Source organism: Ambystoma mexicanum, chromosome 8 (assembly GCF_040938575.1).
Source record: "Ambystoma mexicanum isolate Mex_15411 chromosome 8, UKY_AmexF1_1, whole genome shotgun sequence".
Classification (NCBI taxonomy): Eukaryota; Metazoa; Chordata; class Amphibia; order Caudata; family Ambystomatidae; genus Ambystoma; species Ambystoma mexicanum.
This window is the reverse complement of record NC_090929.1, coordinates 443,324,874-443,339,523: the sequence shown is the minus strand read 5'-3', so window position 1 is coordinate 443,339,523 and position 14,650 is coordinate 443,324,874. Positions and strand designations below refer to the sequence as shown.

Sequence of the window (14,650 nt, the reverse complement as noted above, 5' to 3'; positions counted from 1 at the left end):
GCTTGTGACAGACAGGCTTTCTGGAAGAGCCGTGCTCGTATCTGTCCAAAAAAAGGTCAGACATAGAGGAAGGACAGAAACTGCCTCTTCACGTGAACTGTTCTGTAAAGGAGATACACACGTTTCCCAAGAAATCTGTTTGTTACTTAAAGTCATCGAATGTCCGTATTCTACTTTCATTAGCTCAGGCACTATAGGACAAGTATTGCTATCGTATGTTATTTTATTTATAAAACGAGCGACGTTTGGAGTGGATTGCCGCTCCTAGCTGGGTTTCTTTATTTTGATTTAGTTTTGGGTATTCTGCATCAATAACAATGCTGCCTATAAACTGAAACTATTGTCATGGGAAATGAAGGAAAGAGAGGACGAGATGTGTGGACTGGCACAACTCGTTCAATTAATTTTGTTATTTACCTCCCATTGATCCCCCCCCCAAACTCTTTATCGCGTGTTTTATCGCGTCTTTATCGCGTGTCTTTGTGTCTTATTATTTGTCTCTCTTCCCACTTACCCCAGTTCTAATCATATTTTCATCCTGTTTCACTCTTTGTCAGTTGCTTTTTCCCCGAGCTTGGACTTTGTGACCCTTGCACAGTAAAATATTGCAATCAGCAACTACAGACATAAACTCAGTATAATGGTGTAATTCTAACTCATTTGCATGAATTTTAATTCTGTCAGCCTAATAACAGTCACCTCTCAAAAACGTCCATCAATCACAGACTGATTTTGCCCTGGTTTGGCACAAATATTGTGATACATAAAACTTGGCAGGCTTTGTAGGAATGGAGGGTCAGAAAGAAAACGAATATTGTACAAATAACTATGATTATGGCTAAACTAGAGTGCTTAAAGAGAATAAAAGTCACTGATAGGGACACAGGGTGACTGAATACAGGAAATAATGAGCAGATAGGTGTACAACTTATCTTCAAACCTGGTCATCCAATGAGTTACTTGGTTTCAAACCTGATCATCCAAAAGTAGATCTACAGATTTTAATAAGGGCACCATACCACACCTGCTCCTTGGTTAGAAGCGGTAATTTTCTTTCCTCTGCTTATTGCAAGAGAGGACTGTTCTCCCTAACACTGGCAACTTAGCAGCCCCCCATGCAATTCAGATTTTCAACACATTCGTTCCAGAAAGTCATAATTCTATTAAAGATGTGGAGGCGAAGGATTATGCTCTTCTCTCAACTTTACTGATCAGCAGCAAAGAACAAACCAATAAACATGTAACACACAACCAATAAAACTACCATAACCACGTTTTTTGAGTCTTTGTAGTTCATTTCTTATTGGTCCTTAATCTGACCATGTGATATTTCCAGCCAATCAACATGTCCTTATTCCTTATAACCTCCTATCCTTCTATTCCTCCTCTTTCTTTGTCCAGTCGAGGTTGTGTCCAGTGCATTTGTGTAATTCCGTCCGTTCCATGCCAATCCTAGTTAAATTCCCGGATTGCTTGTTGTCTGCCACCATCCCTATAGAAATATAAATTAAAAAGGTAACTATAAACTGAAACAAGGGTGGGACAATCGTAAATTCAACCACAACTTATGAACATTCTCTTCCTGTGCATTTCACAACTTTACCATTATAGAAAAACTTGTAAGCACTTCAGTATTTTATAATACATTACATTCTTACGATTGACAGGGTGGGATAATCTTTCGCCTCTGTGTCTTTAATAGAATTATGACTTTCTGGAACAAATGTGTTGAAAATCTGAATTCTATGTCAAGACCAGAAGCTCGGATTATCCTTATTCAAAGCTTACTCACCACTAACGATGTTGCACTTTCCATGGGTTTGAAACAAAAAGTTTTAAAAGTCGATTCAGTCGACCAATCTGCCGACCTCATAATGTCCTCTACTCTGGCTCCTATGTTGAAAGCCTTGGTAGCCATCGTTCCTCTAGTTGAATGGGCGCCATATTTCACTATATCAATGCCCGCCTGTACCATCACCCATCTCAGCCATCTAGCTATGGTAGCCGGAGTAATGGCTTTAAATGGTTTGCAAATTGCTATCAATAATTGGAATACTCCTGGAGGTCTTCTCTTGTCATATCCTCATATGCTGCTAAGCATCTGACCGGACATCATTTTGGTTGTCCCGGGAAAGCTTCATAAGAAATGGATCTCAAACCTGTCTTGGTCCTTCTCGTTATGAGAAAGGTCACTCCGTTCGGAGATATACTTTTCCTGTTGATTTCTAGTGCTCTAACGTCTGAGGATCTCTTACAAGCTAAAAGACATAAGAGCATGGCTAGCTTGCCTGAAATAGCTTTCCTGGATAGATCTTGATTATCTGGCCATGCTAGAAATAATCTCAAGACTCTGTCTACGTCCCTTAACTGATTATACTTTTCACTAGGGGGTGTGGTCATTTTTACTCCCCTTAAAGATTAATGGGTGTTCCCCTATCGCTAATACTTCTACTCTAGGGTGTCCTGCCGATATCGCGGACCTGGCCGTGTTTATATTCCTGTATGCCTTTCCTTGACCTGCTAGCTGTGCTAAGAAATTACGTGTCCTACATCCGTTCCATCGGGATGAATATTCCTCTCCATAGAACAGCTACTCCATCTAGCCCATGCTGATTTATATGCCATGTGTGTCCCTGGAACCCAGGATTCGCTAAAGATGTTTTCAGCTTCATTCGATAGTCCTGGCCTAACCCAATATCTCCTGAAATCGCCCATGCTATCAGGTTGAGTCTTCCTGCCCTCACTAGTGGATGGCTGAGATCTCTGGGATCTCGAATAATGAAATTGTCGTTGGGTAATGCCACTGGGTTGTGGTGTGATAATTCCAGTAGGCTGGGAAACCACACCTGCCCCCTCCAGTCCAGCGTAACTAGTACTAGGGATGCTCTCTGGCGTCTCACCTGGGCTAGCGTCCTCGCGATCATGGAGAAAGGAGGGAACGCGTAGTTCGTCTGGTGGCCCCATGACTGTAGAAAGGCATCTGTTGCCTCTGCCTCTGGGTCCGGTCTCCAGCTGAAGAACCGGGGTAATTGTTTGTTTAGTCTCGATGCAAATAAATCGATCTAGCATGGTCCCCAGCGAATCATCAATTCTTTAAACACTACCTCGTCCAGCTTCCAATCGCTGGCATCCCTGAGGTATCTGGAGTTCCAATCGGCCACCTCGTTCTGATGGCCTGGCAGATATTCCGCCATCACTGAGACTCTCCTCTGAAGACAGAGTTCCCAGATGTCTTTTGCCAGTTCTGCCAGTAGTTTGGACCTTGTCCCGCCCAGTCTGTTTATGTACCTGACCGCCGAGACATTGTCCATTTTTAGCAGTACACAACATTGTGCTCTCTCTTGAGTCCAGCATTTCACTGCAAAGGACCCTGCTAGCAACTCCAGGCAGTTCATATGGAAAGCCGTCTCTTAATCCGACCACCTGCCCCCTGTCGACAGGTTCCCGCATCCGGCTCCCCAGCACTATCTGCTGGCGTCGGATCCGATGACTAGGTCCGGGGATGAACCAAATATCGCTCTCCCGTTCCATGCATCCATGTGGAGTAGCCACCATTCCAGTTCTTCTCTCCCTTCCTGGGAGATGGCAATCTTTGATTTGTAGGAAGCGCCCCTCCTGAGGTGATTGATCTTCAACCTCTGGAGTGCTCTGTAATGTAGCGGTCCTGGGAATATTGTTTGGATTGATGCCGCTAGGCGACCCAATAATCTTGCAATGTCGCTCAGCGACAGTTCTCCTTTCGCTATTGTGTGTATTAGCTGTTTTTTTGATATCGTTCAGCTTGGGAATGGGTAGACTACGAGTTCCCTGAGTAGAGTCCACTATGAACCCCAGAAATTCCATTGATTGCTCTGGTACTATACTGTATTTTTCCCAATTTATTAAAAACCCCAGATTCTCTGACAATTTTATTGTCGTCTGTACTTGATCTAATAGTGTTTCTTTCTCTTGGGACATCAGACAAATGTCGTCTAGATAGATTATAAGTCTTATCCCTTGACTTCTGAGGTGTGTCACTACTGGTTTCATCATCTTGGTGAAACACCATGGTGCTGATGTCAGGCCGAAGGGCAGGCATCGAAATTCCCATGTTGACTCCCCCAAACAAACCTTAGGAATCTGCGGTGTTCTGACGCTATGGGTACTGTCAGATATGCATCTTTCAGGTCTATCCTGGCGAGATAGTCACCCTGAATTAGAGTGTCCCATAGAAGGTGTTTCCTTTCCATTTTGAAATGTCTGTATACAACAAAATCGTTCAAACCCTTCAGATTTATGATCGGTCTCACCTTGTGTTTTCCCCTCACTAGGAATATATTGCTCATGGAACCTACTGAGGAGTCTGTTACCTGTCTTATGGTGTTTTTGTTTACCAGACTTGTCAGTTCTCCCTCTAATAACTGTATGTCTTTTTTGTTTAGACATAACCTCCGAGGGGTGTTCCGCTGTTGCGGTATCATGTGAAAATTTATGTGGACACCCTGTACAGTCTCTAGTACCCAGGTATCCCCGGACATAGGTACCCAGGTTTCCCCGGATATAGCCTGCCAGTTTTTATATGCTCTGCTAGCCTCCCCCCTACTGCTGGTGTAGTTAAGCGCAGGTCGTTCGCTCTCACCTATCAAATTCTGTTGACGATCGTCATATCGCCAACATCAGCCTCTTCCTCTGCCCCTTGATGGGAAGAAAGGGATCTGCCTCCGATCTTCTTCGTTTCTCCACTGTGTCCTATCGTTGTAGGATCTGTTGAATGGGAAACAGTCGGCAGAGTGACCCCTTCCTCTGCTGGCCCTCCAGAAAATGTGTCTTGCGAACACTCTCTTCAGAGACATGTGTGTCTTATCTAGCGCTGTGTAAGAGTTTGCCAACTTCATTAGCTCTTTGATGAATAAATCTCTGAAGAGTTTCCCCTTTGCTGCAGTCGCTGTTTCTGAGGATGCTAACTCACTCCGTTTTGGGTCTATTTTCACTAGAAGTGATCTCCTCCTCTCTGTGGTAATAGTGTAATTTCCCAACCAGCATACAGATGGCTCTCTGGGCCCACCGTATTAGAATTATCGGGTCCACCACTTCGCCCTTCTCTCTGGCCTCCTCGCCCATCTGTAAAATCTTTGGGAGAGGTCCCACCATGTCTAACATCTTGTCCTGGCATGATTGCCAGGACCTATCCAGACCTTTCCTTACCTTACGTCTTTTATGTATTTACTCATAAATGTGACAATTCTTTCATCTCGGGCATCTCAGCGGCACCTTCAGGGAAGTGTGGTCTTGGGCATTCTGCGCTCATTTTACTTCTAGCTTCTTTTGCTAGTGGTGCCCTCAGACGTTTTTTTAGATAGGCTGCTATCTTTGTCAGCTGTTCCCATTCGGAAGATCGGGGGTGAATCAATGCTTCTGGATCAAACTTATCATCTGCCCCGTCCACCTCAGTCTCTGCTCTGCTTTCTTTTCTTCAGTGCTTTACGGCCTTCTTCCTCTGAGGATGATATCGAGAACACTTCCTCCTTCTTCTATGAGCGTGCTGCCCTCTGTGGGGCTCACCGTATGGTTGCGGCCGCCGGAGCACCTTCCCCGTTGCGACCGCAACTCTCCTGTCCCCACTAAATGCGAATATGCTCCGCCAAACCTCTACGCGGCGCGCACGCGCATGTCTGTCCTTATAATATAATACCATACCATTTAAAGTGTACAGATATAATAAAGAGTAATGAAAATTGTACTTAACTCGCTGCCGAGCAGCAAAGAAAGAGGAAGTGGAAGAGGATGTTCAGTGTGGTCATGGTTAAGGACTGGACTGATTGGTTATTTTTGTCACATGGTAAGTTAAGAGACCAATAATATCAGGACTACCAAAGACTGGATATTGTAGTTTTTGATCTTTGTTACCATTGATATTATTGGTTTTTGTTATTTCTGCTTGAGTAGTAAATTGAAAGAGAATCATAATCTGAGCCTCCGGTGTTGACATAGAATTCATTCACCAGCAAAGCTTCCTACATTTCAATTGGCTCTCATCCGTCCGTCCAAAAAACAATTCTCCCTTTTCACCCACAGTGGGGAATTAAAAGGTTGAGAGTTATGTGTTGCTATTTTACGGCTAGGTAATACCATTATTGAAGTGCCTGGAAAATGTAATCTCATGTCTACACAAACAGCAAAACTGGTGCCTTTGTCAATGCATGTTTGCTTTGCTTGTGTATCTCTCAACTTCAGGTTAGTGTTGTTTTTTTGATCATTTGCAATGGCGAACAAAGGGGCGAGAAGCAGGTAGCTGGGCATATGTTTTGCAACTTGTGGGCTCAGTCCCTAGTCCTCAATAACAATAAAACAATCACAGGTCATAACAAATAAATCATTTAGGCCTCATTTTGCTCCGGTCTTCCCTTCAAGGACCAATTAACATGCAGTTTGATGGGGAGGCATGGATCTCATAACAGTCTTGGAAAATTGGGCCATGGCAAGAGGAAAGGTTTGGTCATTGGTAGGAGAATGTTTCAATAGGGTTTCGATAAGAGCTGTTTTCTAGCGAATAGTCGAATAGTCATGACTTCCTGGTCAAGTATTGATTTGCTGTTAGTGAATTAGTGAATGGTCAACTGTGTACACAGATCTGTTCTGAAAGGACACAACCAGCCAGAGATTTAAACACAGCCGGCTCTCAACTCATTTATGTTAGCAGTGGCCCATTTGTGCCGGCGTGCCATCCTTGTGAGAAAGGTGCTCATGAAGTCAGGCCATCCCTTTTCTTCGAGTTTGTAAAGTAGGCCAACCTTATTTAATTGAGAGAAACCTCTCTGGTCAAAAAGGGCGGATGCAGCAAGGCAGACTTGGTCGCACTCGAATTGCAAAAATGCATTGGTTCTCTCTACCACAAACTTCTTTGACTTCTCCATTAATCAACGAACACAGGACTCAATGGAAGCAGGTATTTTTCTCCCACTTAATTGGACTAGCCCTGCAACGTTTCTTGTAACAATCTGCACGGGCCTTATTCATCTATGAACTTCCTTTCGTATAAAACGTACACATAGGCATTTCACGTTATACAATTTGTACAGTTTTGCAATGCTGCAAAGACTTACATCAAACAAAATATTTGCCACAATCCATGATTCACTGTGAAATATTTCTCACTGTGCGACAAAGTATGGGGCGTGAGGGATTTGAGGGCGTCCTCACTTCTTTCCCCAATATATCCCCCCCCAGGTGGCTAGAGAAAGGCTGTCACTTTCGGATCTTGACCCTGGGAACAGATACGCAAGGGAGGATCACCTGGGTGGAGGAGACTTGGGGCGTGGGTAGGAAGCACCCTTGGGTGAGACACGGTCTCCCCCATTTCCCTTTCACACGGAGTCCACCATTTCCCAGGCCTTTATAGGCTGTTGTCAATCCCTTCCATGGTTTTCCTGAAAACCTTTCCCTAATAAACACCACTCTGATACTGGGATGAGGAAGAGGGATGCCGAGTACCAAGATTGTTATGTGATGAATGAACATAGCCTAAACCTGAAGCCAAGGGGGTGGTATAAATGGCCAGCTCAGGTAAGGCTAAGGGGATCCCTTGTGGAACGCTTGCAGGAGAATCTGGAGGTGAAGCCAGAGAGAGGTGTGTCCGAAGGTCCTACGAGCTGCAGAGTCGTTGCAGGGGCAGCTCATCATGGCGGGAGCATTCCAGAGGTCACTGGTCTGCATGCCTCCTGGAGTCAGAGAGACTAACTCTCCATGCAGCAGAGGCAGCGTAGACCCTGGAGGAGATGCTCGCTGAGTCGGAAGAAGCGACAGCTACAGCAATCCTGCCGACGCGGAAATGTGCACCTGGAGACAGCATACCCAGTGAGTCAGAGAAGCGTGAGTGATTCCAAGAGGCTGAGGTGTAGACCGTGTGGTTGCTGCAGGTCTGATCACTCATGAGTGAGCGAGAGACCGCTGTGGCAATATGAATGCTGGTCAGACAAATTGCTGAATACATTTGATAATAATGATGACATAAAACTAGCCTGCCGACGCAGAAAAGTGCACCTGGAGACAGCATAACCGGTGAGTCAGAGAAGCGTGAGTGATTCCAAGAGGCTGAGGTGTAGACCGTGTGGTTGCTGCAGGTCTGATCACTCACGAGTGAGCGAGAGACCGCTGTGGCAATATGAATGCTGGTCAGACAAATTGCTGAACACATTTGATAATAATGATGACATAAAACTGCTGAAAACCGAGTGCAATGTTTTGTGAATATCGAACTGCAACAGTGAATGTACGAAATGCTAAACAGGAGCTGAGCTAAACCCCAGGGTGAATTACATGAAAATGTGAGTTTAAGCAAGCTTTATGAAAGTGCCAAGAGGAGGTTGTAACCCTTGCCGAGAGTAACAGAATGAAAGCAAGAAAATACGCATTGTTTTAAAATAGTGATTTAAGTGAAAACAAATACTGTTGAAAACTGATCTGAATTAAAGCAGTTTTGTGAATTCCCGCGTTACAAAGGAATTGTGTGAATTGAGAGAACAAGCATTGGCAAGAGCCATAGCAAGATATGAAAGTGCAACAACTGAATAGTGGCAAAACAAGCAAATGTTAAAGCATTATGAAAATGTGAAATGAAAAGAACCCAAGTACCACTATAGAGCTGAAACAGTGACAACAGGTATACAAGGAAGAAGAAGCAAGACAGGTGTCTCAGTTGCGTGACCTGTAATGGGTGGACGGTGCTGTCCAACATGTGCGCCTAGCCCGAGGACACCTAGTTATGTGAAAGCCCCTCAAAATACCTGCCAAGAAGCTTGTACTTGAATAAAAAGGGAATTTGGTGAACTGAAGTCAAGGAACTGTACCCAGGTAAGTTAAGGGAAATTGGTGAAACGTAACCAACCCAGAAGAGCTGGAAAGTATCACAAAGAACTGTGTTTGGCAAAACCTGAAAGACTTGAAAGAGTTGGGAAGGGAACCCCTTTGCATTGTGAACTATCTTTAACCTTGGGGAAGGGAAAGCCCTTTCCAAAAACTACGAGCTGGAAGAACCTTCAAACCTTTATCTGAACACTTCCTGTTTTGGGGCCGACATCCCTGCACATTGTGTACAAATACCTGTTAGGGCAAGCTTAGGTTTTGGATACAGACACATTTTTACTTTGGACTTCCTGACGCAGACTATCCTTAGTTTATTTAGGTAGGGAAATCTCAACTTAGCATTGGGCAAGTTAGACATTTTTCCAACCTGCTTTTTGTTGAATGAAGGTCTATAGCCCAAAACTTTAATTCATTTGTCTGTGCCTACTTCGTGATGCCTTCACCTGGGTCACTGAGCAAGTCAGTATAACAGTTGTTAAGGAAGGTGGTTTCTTCATAGGATGTTTTTCTTGTTTAAAATATGGCTCAAACGCCTCATCGTAAGCATATTATTGCATTGCTCAATGAGACCGGCATCACTGCCCTTCAGAGATCAATAATGATGTCAGACAGAGTTAGCAAGAATGACCATCAGATTGTGTCTGCCACAGTGGAGAATTTGCAGTATTGATCAAAAGATGAGAGATCATCACTACTTACAGTAAAAGGGGATCTGCTATAATGACCAAAAGGCAGGTGTAGCAATACCGTTGAATAGCAAGGAGGAAGGAGAGCAACTATTTTTGAAGTGGTGAAGCATCAAAAATGAAGCTCCTACTGGGAAATCTTTTATTTTAATTTTAATGGGTCGATGATTCCTGTTCCAAAAAGAAAACTTCAAAGAAAGGTGGACGTTAGAAGCAGTATTTGCAGGAGTTTCATTTCATTCTACAAGCAACATCCTTAAACAATGTTTGCTCACTTATGACCCAAGGATAAGAACTAATTTCAAACATATTACTGTTCCAGATGTAATCATCATAATTTTCATTAACCTCTTTGGCTGAATCCAAGACCTAACTATAGATTATAAAGTTGACATAATTCTGAGACCAAAGTAGAACAATATCCAAGACTTACATTTTCCAATAATTTGCAATGCTCATTGTCACTGATCAATGTTCGAACGCTTATGGAAACCTGACTTGTTTTTTGCAAATGGAAAGAGTGACAACTTCCATGATGTCACCCAAGAAAATATCCTGTTGTTCATTTTCCTTGATGGTGATGTGCTGGTTAGCATGAGGTTATACATCGCTGTGTACTGCTCACTGGATTTGATGGGGTTTCATATGGATACTTTGCATCGCAAGATACAAGAGAGCTGTTGGTTGGTTAGCTGCTGGTTTCCGGGATGTCATGTGGCATGCATTGCCTGGAGTGGCAATCTGCTGGAAAATAGCTCACAGTTGCAGGCTACACACAGTGGACGAACCATTAACTTGAATTTCAGACTTTTAAAACATTTTCCAAAGCATTTCATGAAGTCTTCCAAAAACAAATTACGGGAAATTCCAAGGATTATAAAATTGCTATCTGCACAGCAAACAATCATTATACGACAAAAGAATATTTAAAATCCTGAGAGAACTGGAAGACTCTCACCCCGTTGTTCCCACAATTGTCAAAGATGTGAATTGGTGTACCTCCATTCAGAATGCGATGGTACAAAAAGTTGGAAAAATCAATGGTGAAATCATGGCCAAGCTAGGGGTTTCACATAGTTTATTTCCTGCAGGAAAGTGCAGTAGAATAATCACCTTCAGGGAGGTAGGGGAAGCAAAGATGTTGGGTATTCTTGCAAAAATAAAACCCACTAACTGTAGAGGCAATGTCTGCCCGACCACCATTGTTAAGTCTTATGCCACGTCTCTTACTCCTCTTATCACTAAATTTGTAAATGCCTTGTTTCAAGAGAGCTATGTGCCCCCTGAGATAAAACAGGGATGGGTCTCTACACTCTTGAAAAAATCTTTGCTGGATCCTAACTTGCCGGCCATTTACTGCCCCATTAAAAACTCACCATTTCTCCTGAAGATACTCAACAAAACCACCCACTGGCAAATCCAAGAGTTTCTAGTCCTACATAACATCTTAGGCCCAAAACAATTGGGCTTTAGAAGCACTCACAGTACTGAGTCCACTCTTCTGGACTTGAAAACCAACATCCTGCAGTGCTCTGATAAGGGGGACGTCTCACTTTTGACGCTTTTGGGTCTTAATGCAGTGTTTAAACTGGTAGATCATGCCACTTTGGTAACAAGATTGCAGGACTTTGCCTCGTTTTCCTGTGAATCATTCTTCTGGGTTCATTTCTTTCAGACTAATAGGACGGCCAGAATCTATCATGAAGATGCTATGGCAGAGGATCATGTACTTTCACGTGGGGTGCCGCAGGGGTCCTGCGTGTCACAAACTTTGTTCAGTCTCTTCATCTTTCCTCTCTTTGAGCTGTTGTACTCTGAAGGCATAACATATGCCAACTACGCAGATGATACACAGTGCCTTATACCACTTACAGGCAACCATACTCAAGACACCATGACTATCAAGACCATCTACAATCACATACATTCATGGATGAAGTGTAATGGGTTGGCACTTAATAATGCCAAGACTGAGATTATGGTTGCCAGCACTACAACCAAACTGCGAAAACTGGATGCTGCCTATCACTTTTCCCAATTGGAGAATGTACTTTGGCAACTCCTGGCAAGGTCAAGACTCTTGGAGTGGTCCTTGACCAAGAGCTTACCATGAAAGATCATATCAATAGCCTGGTGTCAAGGCCATCCTACTACATCAGGCGTCTAGTTCTTATTAGACCTTTCTTTGACATGTCTAATTGCATTCACTGTGAAAAGATCTTTTTGTAAAGATCTTTTCACTAAAAAGTTGCTTTAGAAAGACTGCTTCGTGACCGCACGGAGCAGTCTTTCTAAAGCGAACAGTCACGGCCCTGCTGCACACGAGAACGCGCAGGGGCTGACAGGCTCTGCGGGACCAGGAAGCAGAGAGGGAAGAGAACGGGTTATTGTGTGTGTGCGCGCGCGCGCGTGTGTGTTGGTGTGCGTGTGTGGTATGTACGTGTTTTGGTTTAGGCGAGGCGGGGGGACTAGGATAGAAATCCCATGGGGGAGGGTGCTGGGGCTGAAATCCCACGGGAGACGGTGGGGGTCGGTAGTGGGAAGAACAATGAGAGGCTCACGGGGTGAAACCCCTGAATATTATATTTTTTTAAAAAAGGGAAAACTGCTTTTTAAAGCTCTCAAGAGAAAAAGACCTTTACAATGACGGCTTTCCGATCAAGAGAAAATCGGTCAAAGTAAACCGGTCTTTTTTTCTTGAGACCTTTAAAAAAAGGTAATTTCACACAGAACCGCCTAATTGTACTACTTTAGCCCGCCCCATCATAGGAACTTGCATTGATTACTGCTCCAGCATGCACCAGGGCATAGGGAAAGGCAAAATAAATCGTCTGCAAGTAGTACAAAACAAGTCTGCAAGTAGTACAAAACAATGCAGTTTGAGTGGCTAAGGGGCTCTGAAAAAGTGACCACGTTACAGAGGCGTGGGGATCCCTACTTTGGCTATTTGTAAGGAGATCACCATCAGGACTATATACATCGCACATGCCTACCTCTACAGGAAAGGCGCAGTTTATCTCTCCAATCGGCTTTCCTGGCTCCCCATTAGGCATACTTTGAGGTCTAATAACTCATGCCTACTGCAGATTCCCAAAGCAAAATTTACCTGTCTCAAACAGGTGTTTTGTTATAGCAGCCCCATGTTTGTGGAACGCCCTACCACCGGACCTAGATCCTGCTACTCCCTATCAGCTTTTAAGCATAGGCTCAAGACTATCCTCTTTGATGAACTGCCCCCCTCCCCATGGACTTTGTTGAGCTGTCTCTGCTGCCTGACCTTTTTTGTGTTATCTGTCCATGTCTTCGCGCTTAGATGCTTACGGGCTTCATCCCAGCTTTACAAATAAATAAAAATCCCCTGGCTGCATGTGCATGTTCTTGCATGAACACATGAGTGCCTCCCACACTATTGGTGGTCGGGAACCCTGAAGACCTCATTGGATTTCTAACTTGGTTGCATCACCTCAGATTCTTTGTTTGGACCAGATATTGTGCCTCATTAGGAGTTGGCCAGTGCTGTGTTAACGTGCCTGTAATTCCGTTTACCAGCACGTTACCGCACCGGCCAACTCTGAGTTTGATGGCAGGGTGACGGGAATTACCTCCAGCTTATAGCTGGAAGTAATTCCGGCACCCCACTATGTAAAACTGCTGGTATTAAAAGAATAGTTCGCTCAAAAATGTGCATACTGTAATCAATCTTAAAATGTTTTCCTATGCATCTTACCTTAGTTTTCTTCACTTTTACACATGTGAAAACAATGAGTTGGGCGCAGCCATCTTGTGCTAATCTTATCCGTTGATGCATCGCCCTAAATTCAAGTGCCCTTGTGGCAAGAATACAGGTCCCCCGCCCCTCAAACTGACATCACTAGTCTAAATGATATGCTCCACCTATTTTCATGATGTTTTTGCCCCACGTCATCACCCACACCATAACATTACTTAACACAGAACCAGGAAGATAAACATACAGGTCCTCACACAGGCGTAACTTTTCTTTCTCGTCCCAAATAGGAGAGCAAGACATAATTTTTAAAGAAAACATCAATAGTCTGCAATGTAACAAGTGCTTTTATTTTTCAAAGAACGCTCACAAGAGAATATTAAGTCCACAAAATGAAAGATATGTTTTTGCTATGCAAGTTATAGCTAGCGAGCGTCGCATGCTTCAAATGTTGTTTATAACATCCTCATGATATGTCGATTGCAATTAGCGATCGATCAATCCCTGTACTCCAATTCTTGTGTGTCCTTATGTTACCCCCGCAAAACCTTCTAATGACGCACATGGTGTTCCATTCGTGAGACATTATGGGTTGGTTGCACTTTCAAGCACAACGCTTTCGCATCAGGACATTTTCACAACAGAAACAATGACAGGTTGCTCCTTATTGCTGGTACCGCCAAAGGGCAGATTGGTCCCTGTCGGTCGTCTCACATAACGGTGATCAAATGAGCACCATGGATGCCAATGTTGGTTGAAGAATCCATCCGATGGTAGCTGAAAACTATTGCATACGCAGAACGGTACAATATAGCTGTGTAGAAAACAGAATAAAATAATATATTTTAGTAGCCATTCTGTAATTGAATATAACAAGTTACTGTATAATTCAGAACCGGATGAAACCTAATCATAAACACAAACCACACAGAATGAACACACACCTGACAACATGGGGGAGTATTTGAGACCACGACATGCATAAAAGTTTAGCGCTGTGAACTAGGTATAGCTCCCAATGGGAAGGAGAACCAGATGCACCCGCTTCACATTGCGGGCCCTCCCAGAAAATAAGGACAGAGATAGTAACGTTTTATGTTGAACCAGAGACAGATGGCATTGTAATGGAACTGGTAAGATTAGTGATCGAAAAGAGATCCAACTGCCCAGGGAAAAGGTTCAGCCCCCATCGCTCCCCTTAACCCCTGCTTTATGGTGCACAAGGATGCACCACTGACATCACACCCAGATATTCCACGGGACAAAGCGGTTTAGATATCATTAGCATGCATACAGGTTGTGGTTGCGGGTCTTCGAGGAATAATCATCACAATATGGTCCATCTAACAACCCATAACTCTGCACAGAATATATTGGTGCACAAGGCCAGTAAGCA

At 43.8% G+C, this 14,650-nt stretch overlaps 1 long non-coding RNA gene and 1 pseudogene across 1 annotated transcript in view; one reads left to right on the top strand and one right to left on the bottom strand.

The window, feature by feature from the left end:
* Positions 1-1,198: 1,198 nt before the first annotated feature.
* The window catches only part of LOC138473610 (uncharacterized), a 173,406-nt gene continuing 159,954 nt past the window's right edge, over positions 1,199-14,650 (bottom strand). Inside the window, exon 3 of the long non-coding RNA XR_011268810.1 lies at positions 1,199-1,492. This is a non-coding gene — a long non-coding RNA (uncharacterized lncRNA). The remainder of the gene's footprint in view (positions 1,493-14,650) is intronic.
* Positions 9,688-10,457, top strand: LOC138473503 (glycine receptor subunit beta pseudogene; annotated as a pseudogene).